Source organism: Lucilia cuprina, chromosome 3 (genome assembly GCF_022045245.1).
Source record: "Lucilia cuprina isolate Lc7/37 chromosome 3, ASM2204524v1, whole genome shotgun sequence".
Lineage (NCBI taxonomy): Eukaryota > Metazoa > Arthropoda > Insecta > Diptera > Calliphoridae > Lucilia > Lucilia cuprina.
The window spans coordinates 16476782-16501997 of record NC_060951.1 but is presented as its reverse complement, the minus strand read 5'-3'; the positions used below and the strand labels follow the sequence as shown (position 1 = coordinate 16501997).

At 31.1% G+C, this 25216-nt stretch overlaps 1 protein-coding gene and 1 long non-coding RNA gene across 3 annotated transcripts in view; both read left to right on the top strand.

Annotated features, from left to right (window-relative positions):
- LOC111688253 overlaps positions 1 to 25216 on the top strand; it is a 104123-nt gene that overhangs the window by 62191 nt on the left and 16716 nt on the right. The gene's annotated exons all lie outside the window — the stretch shown is intronic.
- Positions 16484 to 18611, top strand: LOC124418623. The gene is made up of 3 exons (XR_006940110.1): positions 16484 to 16705; positions 18236 to 18267; positions 18328 to 18611. It is a non-coding gene; the product is annotated as an uncharacterized LOC124418623 (long non-coding RNA).

The following is a 25216-nucleotide window of genomic DNA, read 5'->3' as shown; positions in this document are numbered from 1 at the left end:
AAGGTCCTATTATGCTTAAATTTTCAGAAATTTATAACTATTTTTTACCTAAATTTTTTCGACAGATCATTTCGTTCTGTTTCGTTTATGATCATGTAGGTAAAAATATACAGGTAATGATAATTTCGATTCATTCACTAATAAGAAATATCAATGACTGAATTACAGGTTATAGTATAGTCCTAAATGTTAATAGGTAGACAGTTCGTAATTTTTTTACTTTGGAATACCTGTATCGGAAATGACAAGAATTGGTATATAAGTAAACTTCTCAGATTTTAAGTACCATATTTAATAAGTCTAAACTGAAGATTACATTAAAGTACGAAGAGTTGTGTTCCGTTTTATGGAGTGTATCTTCAAAAGGGTCAGAAAGAATTGAAGGCATTTCAAATTATATAAAAAACTACATTTAGTAGAAAAGTAGACAAAACAGGCATATCAAAAATTTAAAACTTTTTGATGTAAAAAGTAAGTCAGTGGATGGAAATAAAAAGAAATTTCGATTAAAATTTTGTAGTTGGATGGAAACTACTACGGAAATCTCAACTTACAACACATCAGCAGGAGGAGCGTCTTGCAAGTCATACGAAGACTTATGTTCAAGGTCAAAAAAGGAGGGTCACACAAAAAATTTTTTCAATCTCAAATGAGGAAATTGCTGATACATTTAACGAAATGCTGAAAAAGGAAAACCAACCTATGGATGCCGTACATATTGCAACTATTCTTCCTAATGCATCACCAAAACGACTTATGCGAATTGTGGAAAGTATACCAACTCCAACATCACAATCAAATTTTACTGAAGAGGAAGCAATAGCGCTTATATTGGAACTGGGTCTCAGTCGAAATAAGTACCAAATATTAAGGAAAGCTCTCCATGAAAAAGGACACAATATATTACCATCATACAAGGCGATCCAGGAAAAAAACAAGCTATCCTACCATTACCTATTGCTGTTAATGATGTGGAAGCTTGTATTGATATATCATCTTTGCTCGAAAACACAGCATCAAGAATTGTGTAAGACTTTTCAGAAGACCAACTAAGAAAATTCATAACTGTGATGTTGTCTTAATGTGTGAGTGGGGATGTGACGGTTTATCAGCACTTCCAGAATACAAACAAGCTTGTGGAAGTCGGGCATTAGCAGACTACAAAAGTGTATTTATGTCATCATTAGTGCCATTACGAATTCGTTCATATTCCCTTAATCCGTCATCGTCAAGCATCGGAAATTCATTTGAAGATATATGGATCAATACAACTCCGGGTTCAAAAAATTTTGTAGACCCATTGGATTTGAATATATAAAGGAGTCAAAGAAAACAACAAAAGATTTAGTGGAATATTTAAAAGATGAAATAAATGCACTGGAGCCCATTTGCATAAAAATAAAGGAATTCTCTATTAACGTATCATATCAGCTAAGGAAAGGTCAGTAATACCATAACAGAAACTTCTTCCTTCTGGAGATGCTTAATATGTAATGAGAAAAAGTCGCAATTCCCAAATATAGACAAAGCAGAAGTATTAATGAAGAAGTCCTGTCTTTCGGAATTTCACCACTTCATGCCAGAATACGATTTTTGGATTACTTTTTACACATAGCATACGACCTCAAATATAGAAGTGTGCCAGAGAATCTTACTAAATCAACAAAAAATAATGAAGAATTGAAAGAACTGAGAGCTGCGGAAAAAAGCAGAATCCAAGAAGAATTTAAAGTTCAGATGGGATTAAACATCGACAAACCACTTCCAAGTTGCGGTAGTACAAATTACGGTAATACGGCGAGAAGATTTTTTCGTGATTTTGAAATTACTTCAAAAATAACTGGAATCGACAAGGAGTTGCTTCGAAGAGTTAACACTATTTTAATGGCACTGAATAGTAAACATAAAATTAATGGAAATCGATTTAGGGAATATACATCTGAAATTTCTAAATTACTTGTATCTCTGTATCCATGGAGGGAACTAACACCAACAGTTCACAAAGTATTGTGTCATGGTCAAATAATAATTGAATCGAATATTCTTCCACTTGGAGAGTTAACAGAAGAAGCCCAGGAAGCGAAGAATTGAGATTTTAAGCATGTTCAACTTTTCAGCTTAAGCAAATGCTCAAGGCAATCACAGAATGAAGATATTTTTAATAGTTTACTTCTATCTTCTGATCCTGTTCTTTCAACTATGCGAAAAAGATGGATTTGTTATGAAACTCTATCATCTCAAAACGAGGAAGATTTAAAGGACTTATATTACCCTCAGGATATGTATACCGATATGACAGATTATTTTATAGAAAATAAGTAGTGTTAGGAATTAACTATATAAGTAGGTTGTAAGAATTAATTGTATTATGTTTAAGATAAACAGTTCAAATAAAAAAGCTATTATACTAACTGATGATATTGTATTAAATTGTGTTTTATATTTCGGTGGGCGGGAAAGGTGGTTTGTGTGGGGTGATTTAGGTGTTGTTGTGCGTGGCTCATAATAAAATTATATTTTTTATTGTATATACAATGTTATAGAATTGTCCAAATATTTTATTCAACACCAAATGTATGTTCTGTCATACTTAATACTAAAATATGAAAAAGATTAAATTAAAGGACACAGGTTTAAATGAACATATTTTTAATGTAATTGAGATATTGGCTTTTTTGTAAAGGGGCGAGAATTTCCATATCTAACTAAAATATGTTATTAATGGATAAATATGGACTAAATTGTTGTAGCTATCTGCGACCCTATTAAAATTTTGATATAAATCATAGTTTTAGAAGTTAAACAAATATGTAATATATGACAAAATCTTTATTTATAAACAAAACTTAATGAAATTTTCAACGCTTGTTAAATTTGTCATTTCAAATAAGAAAATGCAAAAAAAAATCGAAAAGGTCAAAGGGCATCCCGCAATTCCTAAAAATAGGAATGAAAATCCCAAAAATGGGATTTTTACTTTTTTGCCCATAGGGTCCACATTTCTTTCAGGGCTGGGAAAATACTTTTGGAGTAAATAGAAAATATATTGAGGTTTCCAAAACTGCTTTCAGTTTTCTGATCCCAGCTTTGGGATTTTAGAACATGTCGCCCAAAGTTGAAGTTTTGATAAAAATAGGTCATATTCGGAAGGACGCAGTGGCAACATTTTCAAAAAAATCGGACAAGTTTTTTACGCCAAAGCGTTCTGCGTAAAGATACCTTTTAGAAAACTATATTTATTTTGTTGATAAAAGAGTTAAGACACATTTTTGGCAAAAAAAACGGCAACAATCTAACATTTTTTGAATTTTTAAATTAAAAAACGTATATTTTTGGATCTGTAAATGATGATATTGATTAAAATTTTTTGTATATTATTGGAAATTTTGTTTTCTAACTAACAAGAAATTTAATCCATTTGGTACAAAATTACGCCCGGTATTCAAAAAAAGGCGGACCAAGGTATGGTAAATTTTGTATCACTCCATTTTTAAATGTCTATAACTCGGATATTATAAGAGATAAGTAGTATGTCATATCAAGTCAAGTCAAGCATGTTTTTTCAAGATCTCGTCGAGCGCTTTCACAAAATATAAACAAAACAAGTAAGAGTGTTATATTCGGCTATGCCGAATCTTTTATACCCACCATCAAATCACTGATATATAAATTAACTTTGATATTTTGAATATTTTATTATTATATATCGATATTAATAAGAACATCGGGGTAACATTTGAAAGAGGTCCATTGATGGGGGTTTTACTATTGACAGTGCTAATTTTTATAGCGAGTAGGGGTATTTATACATACATATATGGACCAATTCTCATAAAAGTCTGTTGGAAGATTTCAGTTCCTTATTTGTTTAAAATTTCATCGATCTACTTGTATTTTGAAGCCATTAAGGAGCATTAAAGTCATAAAATATGGTAGTGAGAGTTTAAATCAAAATTGTTTTATGTCGAGTTGCATTGCGGTATTCGTATTTTTCGCGTCATTTTCTGGGGCGGAATTTATATGGGGGACTGATCCTCATAAAAATTGATGGAAAGATTTCGGTTCCTATAAAAGAGATAGAGATATTAGCTTATACGAAACTAGTTTATGTCGAATTTCATAAATCTACTAGTATTTTTAAGCCAGTACTGATCTTTAAAGTCATTTATTGAAGGGACCTTATATGGGGGTAGGGTCAATTATAGACCGATCTCCGTAAAATTTTGTAGAACGATCTTGGTTACTACAGGTCAGGTTTATATCGAATTTCATCGCTTTACTCGTTTTTTGATGGGGATATTATATGGGGGTAGGTCAATTAAGGCTCGATCCACATAAAATTAAGTTAAGAGTTTTTGACTGACAAGAAACTTAATTGAGTCGAATTTTATTACTATACTCGTATTTTTAAGCCAGTAATGGGCCTTAAAGTATTTTCTGATAGGCCCTTATGTTGAGGTTAGGGTCAATTAAGGCCTGTTCCACATAAAATTTGGTAAAGCGATTTTGGCTTGTGAAAAACTTACTTCTGTGAAATTTCATCGATATACTCGTATTTTTAAGGCAGTAATGAGCTTTAAAGTATTTTTATGGAGGGTAGAGTCAATTATAGACCGATCCACATAAAATTTGGTGGAAAGGTTTTGGTTCCTAAGATACATACTTATGTCAAATATCTTCGCTATATTAGTATTTTTACGCCCATAATTAACGTTAAAGTCGTTTTTTGAAGGGGGCCTTATATGGGGGGAGGGTATCTTAAACATAATACAATTAATTCTTACAACATACTTATATAGTTAATTCCTAACACTACTTATTTTCTATAAAATAATCTGTCATATCGGTATACATATCCAGAAGGTAATATAAGTCCTTTAAATATTCCTTGTTTTGAGATGATAGAGTTTCATAACAAATCCATCTTTTTCGCATAGTTGAAAGAACAGGATCAGAGGATAGAAGTAAACTATTAAAAATATCTTCATTCTGTGATTGCCTGGAGCATTTTCTTGAGCTGAATAGTTGAACATGCTTAAAATCTCCATTCCTCGCTTCCTGGGCTTCTTCTGTTAACTCTCCAAATGGAAGAATATTCGATTCAATTATTATTTGACCATGACACAATACTTCGTGTACTGTTGGTGTTAGTTCCTTCCATGGATACAGAGATACAAGTAATTTATAAATTTCAGATGTATATTCCCCAAATCGATTTCCATTAATTTTATGTTTACTATTCAGTGCCATTAAAATAGTGTTAACTCTTCGAAGCAACTCCTTGTCGATTCCAGTTATTTTTGAAGTAATTTCAAAATCACGAAAAAACCTTCTCACCGTATTACCGTCATTTGTACTACCGCAACTTGGAAGTGGTTTGTCGATGTTTAATCCCATCTTTTTTCCGTATTTCCACAAGGAAGAAGATTCTGTTATGGCATTGCTGACCTTTCCATCAATCATTGTTAAGCTTACTTGATATGATACGTTAATAGAGAATTCCTTTATTTTTATGCGAATGGGCTCCAGTGCATTTATTTCATCTTTTAAATATTCTACTAAATCTTTTGTTGTTTTCTTTGACTCCTTTATATATTCAAATCCAATTGGGTCTACAAAAATTTTTTGAACCCGGAGTTGTTTTGATCCATATATCTTCAAATGAATTTCCGATGCTTGACGATGATGGGTTAAGGGAATATGATCGAATTCGTAATGGCACTAATGATGACATAAATACACTTTTGTAGTCTGCTAATGTCCGACTTCCACAAGCTTGTTTGTATTCTGGAAGTGCTGATAAACCGTCACATCCCCACTTACACATTAAGACAACATCACAGTTATGAATTTTCCTTAGTTGGTCTTCAGAAAAGTCTGACACAATTCTTGATGCTGTGTTTTCGAGCAAAGATGATATATCAATACAAGCTTCCACATCATTAACAGCAATAGGTGATGGTAGGAAAGTTTGTTTTTTTCCTGGATCGCCTTGTATGATGGTAATATATTGTGTCCTTTTTCATGCAGAGCTTTCCTTAAAATTTGGTACTTATTTCGACTGAGACCCAGTTCCAACATAAGCGCTATTGCTTCCTCTTCAGTAAAATTTGATTGTGATGTTGGAGTTGGTATACTTTCCACAATTCGCTTAAGTTGTTTTGGTGATGCATTAGGAAGAATAGTTGCAATATGTACGGCATCCATAGGTTGGTTTTCCTTTTTCAGCATTTCGTTAAATGTATCAGCAATTTCCTCATTTGAGATTGAAAAAATTTTTGTGTGACCCTCTTTTTTTACCTTGAACATAAGTCTTCGTGTGACTTGCAAGGCGCTCCTGTTGACGTGTTGTAAGTTGAGATTTCCGTAGTAGTTTCCATCCAACTACAAAATTTTAATCGAAATTTCTTTTGATTTCCATCCACAGACTTATTTTTTACATCAAAAAGTTTTCAATTTTTGATATGCCTGTTTTGTCTACTTTTCTACTATATGTAGTTTTTATATAATTTGAAATGTCTTCAATTAAAGCGGAACACAACTTTTCGTACTTTAATGTAATCTTCATTGTAGATTTATTAAATATGGTACTTAAAATCTGAGACGTTTACTTATATACCACTTCTTTCTATTTCAATTATTTCCGATACATGTAAAGCATTACGAATTGTCTACCTATTAACATTTAGAACTATATTACTATAACCTGTAATTCAGTCATTGATATTTCTTATTAGTGAATGAATTATCATTACCTGTATATTTTTACCTACATGATCATAAACGAAACAAAACGAAATGATCAAACAAATAGAAAATAGTTAAATATAAAAAATATGAAATTAAAGGATTCAGGTTTAAATGAACATATTTTTGAATGTAATTGAGATATTGGCTTGAAAATTTTTTACGCCCGGTATTCAAAAAAGGCAGATTAAGGTATGGTAAATTTTGTATCACAAAATTTTTTAATGCCTGTAACTCGGATATTATAAGAGATAAGTAGTATGTCCAAACATGTTTTTTAAGACCTCGTCGAATTTGGGTGAAAAACAAAAAAGGCACGAGTTTAAAAATTTTACATGTCGTAGGTACCCTAGTTTGAGCCGCCACAGCGCCGTCCCTGGGGCATCTGCAGGGTTCATCTTCAAAACTTAAACTCGAATACTCCTCACGCGTAGCCAAGGAGTATGACATAAGTTTCCGTTTAGGAGGTTCCTCTATTTCCCAAAATCTAAGTTAGGTACTATTTACATGATCTTCTTCAGAAAATTCAACTCTAGTGCTGTATACCTGAATTAAAGACTGAGGAACTGGACCAGTAATAATCCAGCCGAAAATAGTTTTCTGAGCCACTAATGTCCCTAAAACCTTTCTAACTGAATCCATTAGAATTCGTGGATATAAATCTGCCCCTAAGAGTAGATGAGTCCAAGTTCGTGCCAATATAAATGGAACACGATTTCCTTGATATTACAGAATTCGTCTGGTTGATACCAGATATTTGAGCATTCGTCGATTGCGTCAAAATTTTTAAACGATTCTGTACGCTTTCGGGAATAAACGATGATTCCGAAGCAGGGCCAATGAGAGCACGAGCTGGGTACGTCATACCCTGGTGATGAATATTCACCATCGCTGTTCCTAACAATACGGTTTGGTTTTGCGAAGTATAAAACGCCTGTCTATTAATAGGAGCTGAAGTGCTAAAGCTGTTAGATGTTGCTACTTGAGAAGAAACTGTGGGTATAGATAGAGCAGCTTGTGATAAAGCACTTATGCTCGGACCCGAATTAGAAGTTCTAGAACTTCCATTTAAATCTTCTGAAGTAGGCACATTTCTATGTAACATAGTATTGTGCTTCTTTTTACAAATAGAACAACAATGCAGACTCTTACAATCTTTCACTTTATGATTTCGTGAGAATCTGTCCATTAACGAATGTTTTTTAAATCTTTTACAATCCCGTAGAAAATGGTTTTGATTCTTACATAAAATGCAAGAAAGGGAAGAAGATTAAGTGGCATGGTGCGCCTTCACTTTTGGAGTCGATAATTTTTTCGATTGTGGGACTTCCCTAATGTCTCATAGACATTTTAAGGTCTGAATTCTTTCTGTCAGAAATTCATTCAGATCTTTCCAAACAGACAATACGAATTTGTCTTTTATACTTTGTTCCCATAAGGTAACAGAGTTATCGGGTAGTCGTTGAACACAAATGAAAACAATTATCGGATCCAAATTTTCTGTCGAAACATTATATATTGATAAGGCCGAAAGACAACTGTTTATACCTATTTGTATGGTCTTGATACCTTCAGAAGTTTCCTTTTCAATAATAGGAAGATTAAAAAGAGATTTAAGTAGGTTGTTAACCAACATACGTGGATTTTCCTAAGCAGCCCTAAGGCTATTCCACGCCATATCAAATCCTAAATGCGAAATATGATATTTAGCTACTATTTCCTTTGCATCACCATTAGTCTTACGTATAAGATGTGTGACGACAAAAGTCGGAACCCTCGTTTTTGCCTACATCAAAATGTATTGAATTTCGAATTATGTTATTATTATAATCATTATTATTATTATTATTATTGTTATTATCATTATCATCATTATTATTATTGAATTTTGTTGTGTTTATTGAATTTCATATTATTTTGTTTTGGATTAAATGTTGTTTTTTAAATAATTAACATATAAGTAAATATATTGTGTTTTTGTAAGTAACCGTCTGTATGTGTATACAACGCCATCTAGTTGTCGGTTATAGTACTAAACAATATTATACGTTTTAAATACAACCCTGCCCATTTATAAAATTGTCATAATACACAAGTAAATAACTATGGGATCCAGCGTATATAAGGCAGGTAATTTCTAAGTAGAAGTCAGTCTGCTAGCTGGTGGCCAAGCGGTAAGAACAACTGGTGAGGAGTTAAATACAGTTAAATACAACCCTGCCCATTTATAAAATTGTCATAATACACAAGTAAATAAATATGGGATCCAGCGTATATAAGGCAGGTAATTTCTAAGTAGAAGTCAGTCTGCTAGCTGGTGGCCAAGCGGTAAGAACAACTGGTGAAGGTTATGAGTTTGTAGTAATAACCGATCACCTGTCATTAAAATGGCTAAACAACATCGAACATCCAACGGACAGGCTAGCTCGATGGGCCCTGGAACTGCAACAATATAAATTCGTTATTCAATACAGAAGAGGGAAACAAAATGTTGTAGCAGATGCATTTTCACGACAGCCTGTGTAAAGCTTAAACATGCTCAAAATAGTCAACGATGCTTCGTGTTCATGGATGAAAGAGAAACTGGAGGAAGTACAAAAGCACACCGAAAAGTATTCCTATTATTCAATTATCACATAATCAGCTCTACAAACACTTCTCAAAAGATATTAACGATGATGACAACACTCTGTGGAAATTATGTGTAGCAGCCCCACTAAGAAAAAGAGTAATGCAAGAAAATCATGACAATGCAGCCGGCGGCCATTTAGGAATACGAAAAACTATTAATAAGGTGGTTTCACGTTATTATTGGCCCAAAATGAGCCGGAATATATGTCGATATGTTCGCCGCTGTGAGTTATGCCAAAAATACAAAATATGTCAACAGCCGCCAGCAGGAGAGATGCTCATTTCTCCAAATGGTGTAAGTTAATACCTTTAAGAAAAGCTACAGCGGAGAGCCTCGTGAAAGCTTTTCGGGAACGAATACTGGCCCGTTATGTGGTACCTTGGAAGAAATCTTTAGAAGATTCTTTGGGGAGAATGACCAAAGCGTTGACATACGTCCAGGGACACCACCATCTCCACTCCCTCCTCGGTCACCATCATCCTTGGATTGGGAAAATGAAAATTATCGTCCACCGACACCACCGCGGCGTCGAGGTATTGGATCATGGATCATTATTATTATTATTATTATTATTATTTTTTTTTCTTATTATTGAATTTTGTTGTGTTTATTGAATTTCATATTATTTTGTTTTGGATTAAACGTTATTTTTTTAAATAATTAACATTTAAGTAAATATAATGTGTTTTTGCAAGTAACCGTCTGTGTGTGCATACAACGCCATCTAGTTGTCGGTTATATTACTAAATAATATTATACGTTTTAAATACAGCCCTGCCCATTTATAAAATTGTAATAATACACAAGTAAATAACTATGGGATCCAGGGTATATAAGGCAGGTAATTTTTAAATAGAAGTCAGTCTGCTATCTGGTGACCAAGCGGTAAGAACAACTGGTGAGGAGATTAAATCTCCCCAATTGTTTAAACTTTTTTTGGCTATTTTAAGGGAGACTAGTGGGAAACTGGTGGTATGAACAGAGGTAAGACCTCTATCATATGCCATCATCGCCTATAACACTTGAGGTTAGACTTCGATGTTGGGAATTCCTATTAGTACCTTTTAACATAGCCTAGAAAGCATCATCGTGCTAAAGGAAATTATATCTCCACACGATATACATTCTTACCGTGCTAACCACTTAACCGGCTGTGTTAGTAGTATAAGGGTGACTAATTAATAAATAAACCGACGATTTATAACGTTTATCGAAAATAAATCTGTGTTTTACCCCTTTTAAAACCGACCCTGGACTCCGCTGAGTCTACCCCAGCAGCCAGCGGAAAACCGTGTCGTTACAGATGACACATCCTTTCTATGTTGGTCAGACGATAGGTTGACTTAACCTCGTTGATTAAAACCTTCAATTCATCGGAATGAATCTCTAAGCAAAAACAGTAGGTCTTTCTTCCCTAAGATTGTTCATATTAACTTCAAAGCTTATGAGAGCACACAGTGGGGCAGAATGGAAATTTTTTGGAAATAAATCTGGCATTTCTAAACGGCTGATCCGATCGGGATGAGCGTGAGCGTAGCCAAGGAGTATTCGAGTTTAAGTTTTGAAGATGAACCCCGCAGATGCCCCAGGGACGGAGCTGTGGCGGCTCAAAGTAGGGTACCTACGACATGTAAAATTTGTAAACTCGTGCCATTTTTTTGTTTTTCACCCTCGAAAGCGCTCGACGAGATCTTGAAAAAACATGTTTGGACATACTACTTATCTCTTATAATATCCGAGTTATAGGCATTTAAAAATTTAGTGATACAAAATTTACCATACCTTGGTCCGCCGTTTTTGAATACCGGGCGTAATGTTGGACCAAATTGACTCAATTTTGTTATTTAGACAACAAAATTTCCAATAATATACAAAAAATTTCAGATCAATATCATTTACAGATCCAAAAATATACGTTTTTTAATTTAAAAATTCAAAAATTTTTAGATTTTTGCCGTTTTTATGCCCAAAATGTGTCTTAACTCTTTTATTAATAAAATAAAATTTTCTTTAAGAACATATAACAATCTTATAGTTTTCTAAAAGGTATCTTTACACAAAACGCTTTGGCGTAAAAAACTTGTCCTTCCGAATATAACCTATTTTTTATCAAAACTTCAACTTTGGGCGACATGTACTAAATATGTTTTCTATTTACTCCAAAAGTATTTTCCCAGCCCTGAAAGAAATGTGGACCCTATGGGCAAAAATGTAAAAAATCCCATTTTTGGGATTTTCATTCCTATTTTTGGGAATTGCGGGATGCCCTTTTACCTTTTCAATTTTTTTTTTGCATTTTCTTATTTAAAATGACAAATTTAACAAGCGTTGAAGATTTCATTGAGTTTTGTTCATAAATAAAGATTTTGTCATATATTACATATTTGTTAAATTTCTAAAACTATGATTTATATCAAAATTTTAATAGGGTCGCAGATAGCTACAACAATTTAGTCCATATTTATCCCTTAATATATTTTTTTAGTTAAATATGGAAATTCTCGACCCTTTACAAAAAATTTAAAGCCAATATCTCAATTACATTCAAAAATATGTTCATTTAAACCTGTATCCTTTAATTTCATATTTTTCATATTTTAGTATTAAATATGACGGAACATGTTTAAATCTTATATTTACCTATTTTCTATTTGTTTGCTTATCCTTATAATTGAAAGGTCCTATTATGCTTAAATTTTCAGAAATTTATAACTATTTTTTACCTAAATTTTCATTCACTAATAAGAAGACTAATAAATTATATAAAAACTACATATAGTAGAAAAGTAGACAAAACAGGCATATCAAAAATTTAAAATTTTTTGATGTAAAAAGTAAGTCTGTGGATGGAAATCAAAAGATATTTCGATTAAAATTTTGTAGTTGGATGGAAACTACTACGGAAATCTCAACTTACAACACATCAGCAGGAGCGCCTTGCAAGTCATACGAAGACTTATGTTCAAGGTAAAAAAAAGAGGGTCACACAAAAACTTTTTTCAATCTCAAAAGAGGAAATTGCTGATACATTTAACGAAATGCTGAAAAAGGAAAACCAACCTATGGATGCCGTACATATTGCAACTATTCTTCCTAATGCATCACCAAAACGACTTAAGCGAATTGTGGAAAGTATACCAACTCCAACATCACAATCAAATTTTACTGAAGAGGAAGCAATAGCGCTTATGTTGGAACTGGGTCTCAGTCGAAATAAGTACCAAATATTAAGGAAAGCTCTGCATGAAAAAGGACACAATATATTACTATCATACAAGGCGATCCAGGAAAAAAAACAAACTTTCCTACCATCACCTATTGCTGTCAAAATTTTAATAGGGTCGCAGATAGCTACAACAATTTAGTCCATATTTATCCCTTAATATATTTTTTTAGTTAAATATGGAAATTCTCGACCCTTTACAAAAAATTTAAAGCCAATATCTTGATATATCTTGTATTGATATATCATCTTTGCTCGAAAACACAGCATCAAGAATTGTGTCAGACTTTTCAGAAGACCAACTAAGGAAAATTCATAACTCTGATGTTGTCTTAATGTGTAAGTGGGGTTTATCAGCACTTCCAGAATACAAACAAGCTTGTGGAAGACGGACATTAGCAGACTACAAAAGTGTATTTATGTCATCATTAGTGCCATTACGAATTCGTTCATATTCCCTTAATCCATCATCGCCAAGCATCGGAAATTCATTTGAAGATATATGGATCAATACAACTCCGGGTTCAAAAAATTTGTGTAGACCCATTGGATTTGAATATATAAAAGAGTCAAAGAAAACAACAAAAGATTTAGTGGAATATTTAAAAGATGAAATAAATGCACTGGAGCCCATTTGCATAAAGATAAAGGAATTCTCTATTAACGTATCATATCAGCTAAGCTTAACAATGATTGATGGAAAGGTCAGCAATGCCATAACAGAAACTTCTTCCTTCTGGAGAAGCTCAAAAGTATTAATGAAGAAGTCCTGTCTTTCGGAATTTCACCACTTCATGCCAGAATACGATTTCTGGATTACTTTTTACACATAGCATACGACCTCAAATATAGAAGTGTGCCAGAGAATCTTACTAAATCAACAAAAAATAATGAAGAATTGAAAGAACTGAGAGCTGCGGAAAAAAGCAGAATCCAAGAAGAATTTAAAGTTCAAATGGGATTAAACATCGACAAACCACTTCCAAGTTGCGGTAGTACAAATGACGGTAATACGGCGAGAAGGTTTTTTCGTGATTTTGAAATTACTTCAAAAATAACTGGAATCGACAAGGAGTTGCTTCGAAGAGTTAACACTATTTTAATGGCACTAAATAGTAAACATAAAATTAATGGAAATCGATTTGGGGAATATACATCTAAAATTTCTTAATTACATGTGTCACTGTATCCATGGAGGTAACTAAAATTTCTTAATTACATGTATCACTGTATCCATGGAGGTAACTAACACCAACAGTACACAAAGTATTGTGTCATGGTCAAATAATAATTGAATCGAATATGCTTCCACTTGGAGAGTTAACAGAAGAAGCCCAGGAAGCGAGGAATCGAGATTTTAAGCATGTTCAACTTTTCAGCTCAAGAAAATGCTCCAGGCAATCACAGAATGAAGATATTTTTAATAGTTTACTTCTATCTTCTGATCCTGTTCTTTCAACTATGCGAAAAAGATGGATTTGTTATGAAACTCTATCATCTCAGAACGAGGAAGATTTAAAGGACTTATATTACTTTCTGGATATGATATACAGATTATTTTATAGAAAATAAGTATTGTTAGGAATTAACTATATAAGTAGGTTGTAAGAATTAATTGTATTATGTGTAAGATAAACAGCTATTATACTAACTGATGATATTGTATTAAATTGTGTTTTATATTTCGGCGGGAAAGGTGGTTTGTGTGGGGTGATTTAGGTGTTGTTGTGTCTGGCTCATAATAAAATTATTGTATATACAATGTTATAGTCTTTAATAAAATAATTAACTAAATAATTTTTAAAAATTCAACACCAAATGTATGTTCATACTTAATACTAAAATATGAAAAAGATGAAATTAAAGGACACAGGTTTAAATGAACATATTTTTGAATGTAATTGAGATATTGGCTTGAAATTTTTTGTAAAGGGTCGAGAATTTCCATATCTAACTAAAAAAAGATATTAAGGGATAAATATGGACTAAATTGTTGTATCTATCTGCGACCCTATTAAAATTTTGATATAAATCATAGTTTTAGAAATTTAACAAATATGTAATATATGACAAAATCTTTATTTATGAACAAAACTCAATGAAATCTTCAACGCTTGTTAAATTTGTCATTTCAAATAAGAAAGTGCAAAAAAAATTTGAAAAGGTCAAAGGGCATCCCGCAATTCCCAAAAATAGGAATGAAAATCCCAAAAATGGGATTTTTACATTTTTGCCCATAGGGTCCACATTTCTTTCAGGGCTGGGAAAATACTTTTGGAGTAAATAGAAAACATATTGAGGTTTCCAAAACTGCTTTCTGTTTTCTGATCCCAGCTTTGGGATTTTAGAACATGTCGCCCAAAGTTCAAGTTTTGATAAAAAATAGGTCATATTCGGAAGGACGCAGTGGCAACATTTTCAAAAAATAGGTCAAGTTTTTTACGCCAAAGCGTTCTGCGTAAAGATACCTTTTAGAAAACTATAAAATTGTTATATGTTCTTAAAGAAAATTTTATTTTATTAATAAAAGAGTTAAGACACATTTTGGGCAAAAAAACGGCAAAAATCTAAAATTTTTTGAATTTTTAAATTAAAAAACGTATATTTTTGGATCTGTAAATGATATTGATCTTGAAATTTAATTTATGTATATTATTGGAAATTTTGTTGTCTAACTAACAAGAAAAAATTGAGTCCATTTGATCCATTACGCCCGGTATTCAAAAAAAGGCGGACGAAGGTATGGTAAATTTTGTATTACTAAATTTTTAAATGCCTATAACTCGGATATTGTAAGAGATAAGTAGTATGTCCAAGCATGTTTTTTCAAAATCTCATCGAGCACTTTCAGAAAATATAAAAATCTTTGTATTTGGGTGAAAAACAAATTTTACATGTCGTAGGTACCCTACTTTGAGCCGCCACAGCTCCGTCCCAGGGGCATCTGCGGGGTTCGTCTTTAAAACTACGCTCACGCCAAATTTTATACCGATCGGATCAGCCGTTTAGAAATGCCAGATTTATTTCCAAAAAATTTCCATTCTGCCCCACTGTGGCTACGCTCACGCCAAATTTTATACCGATCGGATCAGCCGTTTAGAAATGCCAGATTTATTTCCAAAAAATTTCCATTCTGCCCCACTGTGGAGCATCAGAAGCTCTAATAAAGGGAGCAAGAGCATGCACAGACATAGTTATTTTAATATAAATGCGATTTAATAAATAAATTTAATAATTTAATTCAATTTATCTTTATCTTTATTTAAAAAGACTTCAATTTATGACGATTTATTAATACGTATCGTGTTTAAATTGCAAAAAGGAAACAAATAATTTAATAAAAATTGCAAATTTGATACAAATTTTATTAAAAACTGTGAAAAAAATATTTAAATAATAACCAAATTTAATATTAGTCAAACTGACCGACCGTAGGGTAACAACTCAAAACAGAAGAAGAAGCATATAATTGTATGTATATAAAGATTATGTACAAGGTACATAAACATAAAATTCTTTATTTATTTCACTTCTATTTTGTTTTATTTGTTATTATATTTATTGTTACATTTTATTTGTTATTATTTAATATTTTTCACACACGATTTTATTAAATTTATTATTCGCACTTTCTTAAAAATTTTTCAATTTTATTTTATCTTCACTATGTCTGTCCGCTTATGTAAACAAATGCACGGTAGATATATTAAGCACTGACAAAAAGGTACACTAATGTCAAACAAAAAACAGTTGGCAAAGCTATCAATCACAATAGTACACAAGAAAGATTTCTGTGTATGTGTGAATATAAATTTAATAAACAAGACTTTTGTTCTTTTGTCTTTCTTTTATATTTATTCTTTTATGTGCACTTTAAATTTCTTTGTAATAATAACACTCAAATTCAAAGATTACGCACCTTCTAAATCCAAAATTTTTATTAATGTTGAAATGGTGGTTTTTTCTTTCGAAGAAAATATGGCGATCTTAAGAAAAAACAAAGTACACAAGAAAATTAATTTGAGTGCTTCTAATAATCCGGCTCGATTGGACCAAATTTTTATGTGTGCGCAAAAAAAATAAAAATAAAAAGATAAGAAAGAGTTAAGTTTTTTCAATAAAAAGTTTATTTATTAAATTTATATTTACCTTAAAGATTCTCAATAGGGGTTGTGCACTAAGTGATCACAATGGCGTTCACTTAACAAGTGTTTAAAAAAAAACTATGCTAGTTGCGAATTATGTTATACCGTTAGCGGTTTTACTTGTTAGAATTTATCTCTACACTTTTTCAAAGATGAAAAAAGAAGTAGTTAGATAAATCCTATCGTAGTATAAAGGGAATAGAAAATAGGGTTTGAAATTAATTTCTAAAATGAACACAGGTTTTCTTAATTATCTTACCTAATATTAGTGATACAAGAAATGCACATATATCTACTCTTAAAATAAGCAGATGGGTGTCTGGTACTTTTTTGAAATTCGTACTTTTAAGGGGTGAAAATATGCAAAAAAGGTGATTTTGGTACCTTTTTTGGCCCTTGATAACTTTCTAACTAATAAACAAAATACAATTTTTGTAAATATTTTGAATATATCTCTAAAAATTAGGAGACACCTGTTTCGTACTTTTTTATAAGTTAGCCTTTTTAGGGTGTAAAAAGGGAGAAAACTAAATTTTGGTACTTTTTTTTTAGCACATTAAGAAAACTTTTTCGATTTATTGACGTATACTTATTAGATATACATATACGGATTAACTCTATAATATTTATTTAAAAAAATATTTGCTATTTTTTTGTGAAATAAAGTACCAAAAAGGGGAAAAACGGGAAATTAAATTTAATCATTCATTCAGCCAATTTTTATAAAATTTGAATAATATTTAATTTACTCACAAAAAATAAGCTATTGATATATTGTTTTGAAATTCGGGTACTAAGGCCTCTATAGGATCAAATTTGGGTAAATTGTTTGAAAGCACAATTTTTCCGAAATAAATAAATGCAGATTTGAACCGTTTGTGTTATATCTGTAATATATAGAGTTATACACGGAATATTTTGTAAATTTAATTCTCGAAAAAGTGTATTCTTAGGCAAAATGGGGGAAAATGGTACCATTTTATTAGAATTTTCTACAAAGGCAGAATTTATTCCACTATTTCATCGTTCTAATTGATTTTTTTTTTAATTTTAACAATATTTATGTAGAAACAAAAAAATCTACAAGGCTCCGATTGAATAGATAATTAATCTCTAATGGGAAATTTTTGGTACTTTTTGCTAAACATATCCAGTGCATATCAAATAATTTGAAGTGATTTGTTTGGTTCTTTTCGTTTATCAATTGGTAGCTTTTGCATTTTTTATAATTTTAAACATAGAAACTAAATATACACAGTGCTGAATAAAAAATATTTTATATGGGTATATTTTTGTATTTTAACTAGTACTTTTTAATTTTGAAGGACGAAACAAAATATTCGCTGTGCTGTTATATTGAATTTAATTAAGAATTTCTCTTATCTGTTATTTTTGAAACTTCGTATTAAATATAATTTATATTATTTTTTAATATATAATTTTACAATGTTATCACCACATGCCTTCTATATCTGTACATATATTTAGCTCATATACCTGTAATTTGCAACGAAACACAGGTAATTTATATACATATATATTACATTATTAAAATCGTTCTAATTTATTATTATTTTTAGTACCACTACCAATAATATATATAGTATATATTATGTCAAATATCACATTAGAAACGCCATAAAATTATATATTCATGAGTAATACGCAATCGATATTATTATGATATGTATAATTATTGCAGAAGGAAACTTTTACCATAAACCTGTATTACTTTTATAAAAACTACAAGTTACAATTGTTCTTCATCCAATCATATCAAATTAAATAAACATCAAACAACATTGCACAGTGGGGCAGAATTGAAATTTTTTTGGAAATAAATCTGGCATTTCTAAACGGCTGATCCGATCGGGATAAAATTTGGCGTGAGCATAGCCAAGGAGTATTCGAGTTTAAGTTTTGAAGATGAACCCCGCAGATGCCCCAGGGACGGAGCTGTGGCGGCTCAAAGTAGGGTACCTACGACATGTAAAATGTTTAAACTCGTGCCATTTTTTCACCCAAATACAAAGATTTTTATATTTTCTGAAAGCGCTCGACGAGATCTTGAAAAAACATGCTTGGACATACTACTTATCTCTTATAATATCCGAGTTATAGGCATTTAAAAATTTAGTGATACAAAATTTACCATACCTTGGTCCGCCTTTTTTGAATACCGGGCGCAATTTTTTACCAAATTTTTTCTTGTTAGTTAGACAACAAAATTTCCAATAATATACAAAATATTTCAGATCAATATCATTTACAGATCCAAAAATATACGTTTTTTAATTTAAAAATTCAAAAAATTTTTGATTTTTGCCGTTTGCCGTTTTTTTGCCCAAAATGTGTCTTAACTCTTTTATTAATAAAATACAATTTTCTTTAAGAACATATAACAATTTTATAGTTTTCTAAAAGGTATCTTTACGCAGAACCCTTTGGCGTAAAAAACTTGTCCTATTTTTTGAAAATGTTGCGACTGCGTCCTTCCGAAATGTGGACTCTATGGGCAAAAATGTGAAAATCCCATTTTTGGGATTTTCATTCCTATTTTTGGGAATTGCGGGATGCCCTTTGACCTTTTCAATTTTTTTTAATTTTCTTATTTGAAATGACAAATTTAACAAGCGTTGAAGATTTCATTGAGTTTTATTCATAAATAAAGATTTTGTCATATATTACATATTTGTTAAATTTCTAAAACTATGATTTATATCAAAATTTTAATAGGGTCGCAGATAGCTACAACAATTTAGTCCATATTTATCCCTTAATATCTTTTTTTAGTTAGATATGGAAATTATCGCCCTTTACAAAAAATTTCAAGCCAATATCTCAATTACATTCAAAAATATGTTCATTTAAACCTGTATCCTTTAATTTCATATTTTAGTATTAAATATGACAGAACATGTTTATATCTTATATTTACCTATTTTCTGTTTGTTTGCTTATCCTTATAATTGAAAGGTCCTATTATGCTTAAATTTTCAGTAATTTATAACTTTTTTTACCTAATTTTTTTCGACAGATCATTTCTGTTTCGTTTATGATCATGTAGGTAAAAATATACTGGTAATGATAATTTCGATTCATTCACTAATAAGAAGACTAATATTGAAGACATTTCAAATTATATAAAAACTACATATAGTAGAAAAGTAGACAAAAAAGGCATATCAAAAATTTAAAACTTTTTAAAACTTTTTGATGTAAAAAGTAAGTCTGTGGATGGAAATCAAAAGATATTTCGATTAAAATTTTGTAGTTGGATGGAAACTACTACGGAAATCTCAACTTACAACACATCAGCAGGAGCGCCTTGCAAGTCATACGAAGACTTATGTTCAAGGTAAAAAAAGAGGGTCACACAAAAACTTTTTTTCAATCTCAAATGAGGAAATTGCTGATACATTTAACGAAATGCTGAAAAAGGAAAACCAACCTATGGATGCCGTACATATTGCAACTATTCTTCCTAATGCATCACCAAAACGACTTAGGCGAATTGTGGAAAGTATACCAACTCCAACATCACAATCAAATTTTACTGAAGAGGAAGCAATAGCGCTTATGTTGGAACTGGGTCTCAGTCGAAATAAGTACCAAATATTAAGGAAAGCTCTGCATGAAAAAGGACACAATATATTACCATCATACAAGGCGATCCAGGAAAACAACAAACTATCCTACCATCACCTATTGCTGTTAATGATGTGGAAGCTTGTATTGATATATCATCTTTGCTCGAAAACACAGCATCAAGAATTGTGTCAGACTTTTCAGAAGACCAACTAAGGAAAATTCATAACTGTGATGTTGTCTTAATGTGTAAGTGGGGATGTGACGGTTTATCAGCACTTCCAGAATACAAACAAGCTTGTGGAAGTCGGACAAAAGTGTATTTATGTCATCATTAGTGCCATTACGAATTCGTTCATATTCCCTTAATCCATTATCGTCAAGCATCGGAAATTCATTTGAAGATATATGGTTCAATACAACTCCGGGTTCAAAAAATTTTTGTAGACCCATTGGATTTGAATATATAAAGGAGTCAAAGAAAACAACAAAAGATTTAGTGGAATATTTAAAAGATGAAATAAATGCAATGGAGCCCATTTGCATAAAAATAAAGGAATTCTCTATTAACGTATCATATCAGCTAAGCTTAACAATGATTGATGGAAAGGTCAGCAATGCCATAACAGAAACTTCTTCCTTCTTGAGATGCTCAATATGTTATAAGAAAAAGTCGCAATTCTCAAATATAAACAAAAGCAGAAGTATTAATGAAGAAGTCCTGTCTTTCGGAATTTCACCACTTCATACCAGAATACGATTTTTGGATTACTTTTTACACATAGCATACGACCTCAAATATAGAAGTGTGCCAGAGAATCTTACTAAATCAACAAAAAATAATGAAGAATTGAAAGAACTGAGAGCTGCGGAAAAAAGCAGAATCCAAGAAGAATTTAAAGTTCAGATGGGATTAAACATCGACAAACCACTTCCAAGTTGCGGTAGTACAAATTACGGTAATACGCGAGAAGGATTTTTCGTGATTTTGAAATTGAAGTAATTATGAAATGAAAAAAATAACTGGAATCGACAAGGAGTTGCTTCGAAGAGTTAACACTATTTTAATGGCACTGAATAGTAAACATAAAATTAATGGAAATCGATTTGGGGAATATACATCTGAAATTTCTAAATTACTTGTATCTCTGTATCCATGGAGGGAACTAACACCAACAGTACACATAGTATTGTGTCATGGTCAAATAATAATTGAATCGAATATTCTTCCACTTGGAGAGATAACAGAAGAAGCCCAGGAAGCGAGGAATCAAGATTTTAAGCATGTTCAACTTTTCAGCTCAAGAAAATGCTCCAGGCAATCACAGAATGAAGATATTTTTAATAGTTTACTTCTATCTTCTGATATACAATGTTATAAGTAGTCTTTAATAAAATAATTAACTAAATAATTTTTAAAAATTGTCCAAAAATTGTACAAATTGTGTACTTAATACTAAAATATGAAAAAGATGAAATTAAAGGACACAGGTTTAAATGAACATATTTTTGAATGTAATTGAGATTTTGGCTTTAAATTTTTTGTAAAGGGTCGAGAATTTCCATATTTAACTAAAAAAATATATTAAGGGATAAATATGGACCAAATTGTTGTATCTATCTGCGACCCTATTAAAATTTTGATGTAAATCATAGTTTTAGAAATTTAACAAATATGTAATATATGACAAAATCTTTATTTATGAACAAAACTCAATGAAATCTTCAACGCTTGTTAAATTTGTCATTTCAAATAAGAAAATTCAAAAAAAAAAGAAAAAATTGAAAAGGTCAAAGGGCATCCCGCAATTTCCAAAAATAGGAATGAAAATCCCAAAAATGGGATTTTTTACATTTTTGCCCATAGGGTCCACATTTCTTTCAGGGCTGGGAAAATACTTTTGGAGTAAATAGAAAACATATTGAGGTCTCCAAAACTGCTTTTAGTTTTCTGATCCCAGCTTTGGGATTTTAGAACATGTCGCCCAAAATTGAAGTTTTGATAAAAAATGGGTCATATTCGGAAGGACGCAGTGGCAACATTTTCAAAAAATAGGACAAGTTTTTTACGCCAAAGCGTTCTGCGTAAAGATACCTTTTAGAAAACTATAAAATTGTTATATGTTCTTAAAGAAAATTTTATTTTATTAATAAAAGAGTTAAGACACATTTTGGGCAAAAAAACGGCAAAAATCTAAAATTTTTTGAATTTTTAAATTAAAAAACGTATATTTTTGGATCTGTAAATTATATTGATCTGAAATTTTTTGTATATTATTGGAAATTTTGTTGTCTAACTAACAAGATAAAATTGAGTCAAAAAAAGGCGGAGGAAGGTATGGTAAATTTTGTATCACTAAATTTTTAAATGCCTATAACTCGTATATTGTAAGAGATAAGTAGTATGTCCAAGCATGTTCAAGATCTCGTCGAGCGCTTTCAGAAAATATAAAAATCTTTGTATTTGGGTGAAAAAAATGGCACGAGTTTAAAAATTTTACATGTCGTAGGTACCCTACTTTGAGCCGTCACAGCATCTGCGGGGTTCATCTTCAAAACTTAAACTCGAATACTCCTTGGCTACGCTCACGTCAAATTTTATCCCGATCGGATCAGCCGTTTAGAAATGCCAGATTTATTTCCAAAAAATTTCCATTCTGCCCCACTGTGCATTGTAACATATTACGTTATAAAAATATAACAGTTTATTTTCAAGTGTTTTTAAATTCATAAAAAATATAGGATCATCGCTAATACCCGCATTTTTTAAAAGAAATTATTTAATCAAAATATTTGTTCTTGAAGAGTCCCACACTTCAAGAAGGATAAGACCATAATTCTAAAGTTGTTCCATACAATTGCAAAAAATTGTATTTTTTTTTTTGCAAGTGTACGATCTTTTAGTTTGAAATTTTTTTTATCTATTTTACTATTTCTACACACTTTAAAAATATTTGACGTCCTTCGGCAAAAAGAAAATTAAATCAAATTTATTTTACAACAAATTATTATAGCCATACAAACATACATATATTAGATAACTCCACCTTTTTTATAAAAAAAAAATCCAATAAGATTTATCAACTGTATAACCAAATAATGATGACCAAATCGAAACTTCGAACTTCAAAAACAAAATGCCATTTAAAACCTCTAATCAACCTTAATAATCTATGAAAATTTTAATTTTTCCCCTAATAACTAACAAGAGCTATATAATATCTGTAAGAATCGAAGAAGACCAACGCCGGGTACATTATCTAGTAAATATATAAAAATATATTATTTTGTGTGATTTGTGGAAGGTAGGAAAATTAGTTAAAATTAATTTTTTTTTTTGCAAATATGGGAATATAGTTTGTCTTGCGTTGTTTTTAGACCTTATAACCACAAGGAGCCAACCAACCTCGTGCTTCCAACAAGTCTTATAAGCATCGGGTACCAACCGCGTGCTGTAACCCGCTTTATGACCACGAGGTACAAACCACTCTGCTCCAATTTTACTTTTAGATATAGGCGGAATATTTAGTTAGCAGGAAGATTTCAAATGTGGGATTCATGCATAATATCTTAGACGTGAAAACCTCGTTTACTATATATTTGAATAGAAGTTCCCAATTTCAAGAATATATTTAAATCTTTACAACTACGTTTTTAAATAGTAAAAAATATAAATAGTATTCTTGAAAATTAAAAAAATTGAATTAGAAAACTATAGTGTAACTAGCTACAAAAATTAGTAATGTTGAACTATATATAAAAGAAAATAAAATAATAATAAAATTTAATGATTTAACGAAATACAATATTGCATTAAAAGAAAAAGTAATGAATAAAAGAACTTAACATTTATGTACATAAAAGAAAAATTAAAATATAACAAAAAAATTACTGACATTTTTCCTTAAGTTCAAAAACAAAAGAAAAAGCATTGCAAGATTTATTTTCATTCATATCTTGATTAATTCGTTTCTCTATCTTTGCTTTATTGATCTAATTAGATCAACATCAAGAGTAGAACGTTCATTTCATTTTTTTGTTCTCTTAATAGTATGTGAAAATGAATGAAATAAAATATGAATGAAACTTAACGAATATAATTTTATAAATTTATATTTAACTTTTAAAATTTAAGATTTTTGTTGTAAATACTTAGACTTTCTCTTAAAGCTTTGGAACTAGTATAATACTCCTCAATATTATATCACAGGCCTGTCGATAGCATTATGAAAATTTGCTAGGAATTAGTAGGAAATGTTTAATATTAGTTGTATAAGATTAATAACCGAAATTATATGAATAGTTAAAAAGAAAAATTATTTTTTTATATGGCTAATGTAAATTTCTCTTTAAATTAAATAATGTAATCTCTGTGTTGTATTTGGGTTACCAATAGATTTTATTAGGAATAAAGGTAACAAGGTAGGGAAAGGGACGAGGGAAATATGACACCTGGTTTCCCATATCTGCTGTAAAGTCAGTAATTTTGTCATCTAAGATAGTTAGCTTAGCACGTGATATTTCCTTTTAAGTGAGGTTTCAAAGTGACCTGGCAAGCACGTGCTAACGGTTATGGTCATTTTGAAGGCAAACGTGGTAGTCAACACAGCCAGCCACACCGTTTCATTACAAAAGTGGCGCCCAACGTGGGGCAATATGGGACAGTTTAACAATCCACACCAAATTATGCACATTTAATATGTATTGACAAACATCTTGGTACCGGGAAAGCCATATTTCCACAATTACCACTTTCGTGTCTGAAGACTCCAATCTAGTTTTAACTTCGGATTTATAATTAAATAAGTTATTTACATTATACCAAATTAGAGCTGATTAGAGAATTTACAATCACTTAAGTAGTTTTCAAATTAATATTAT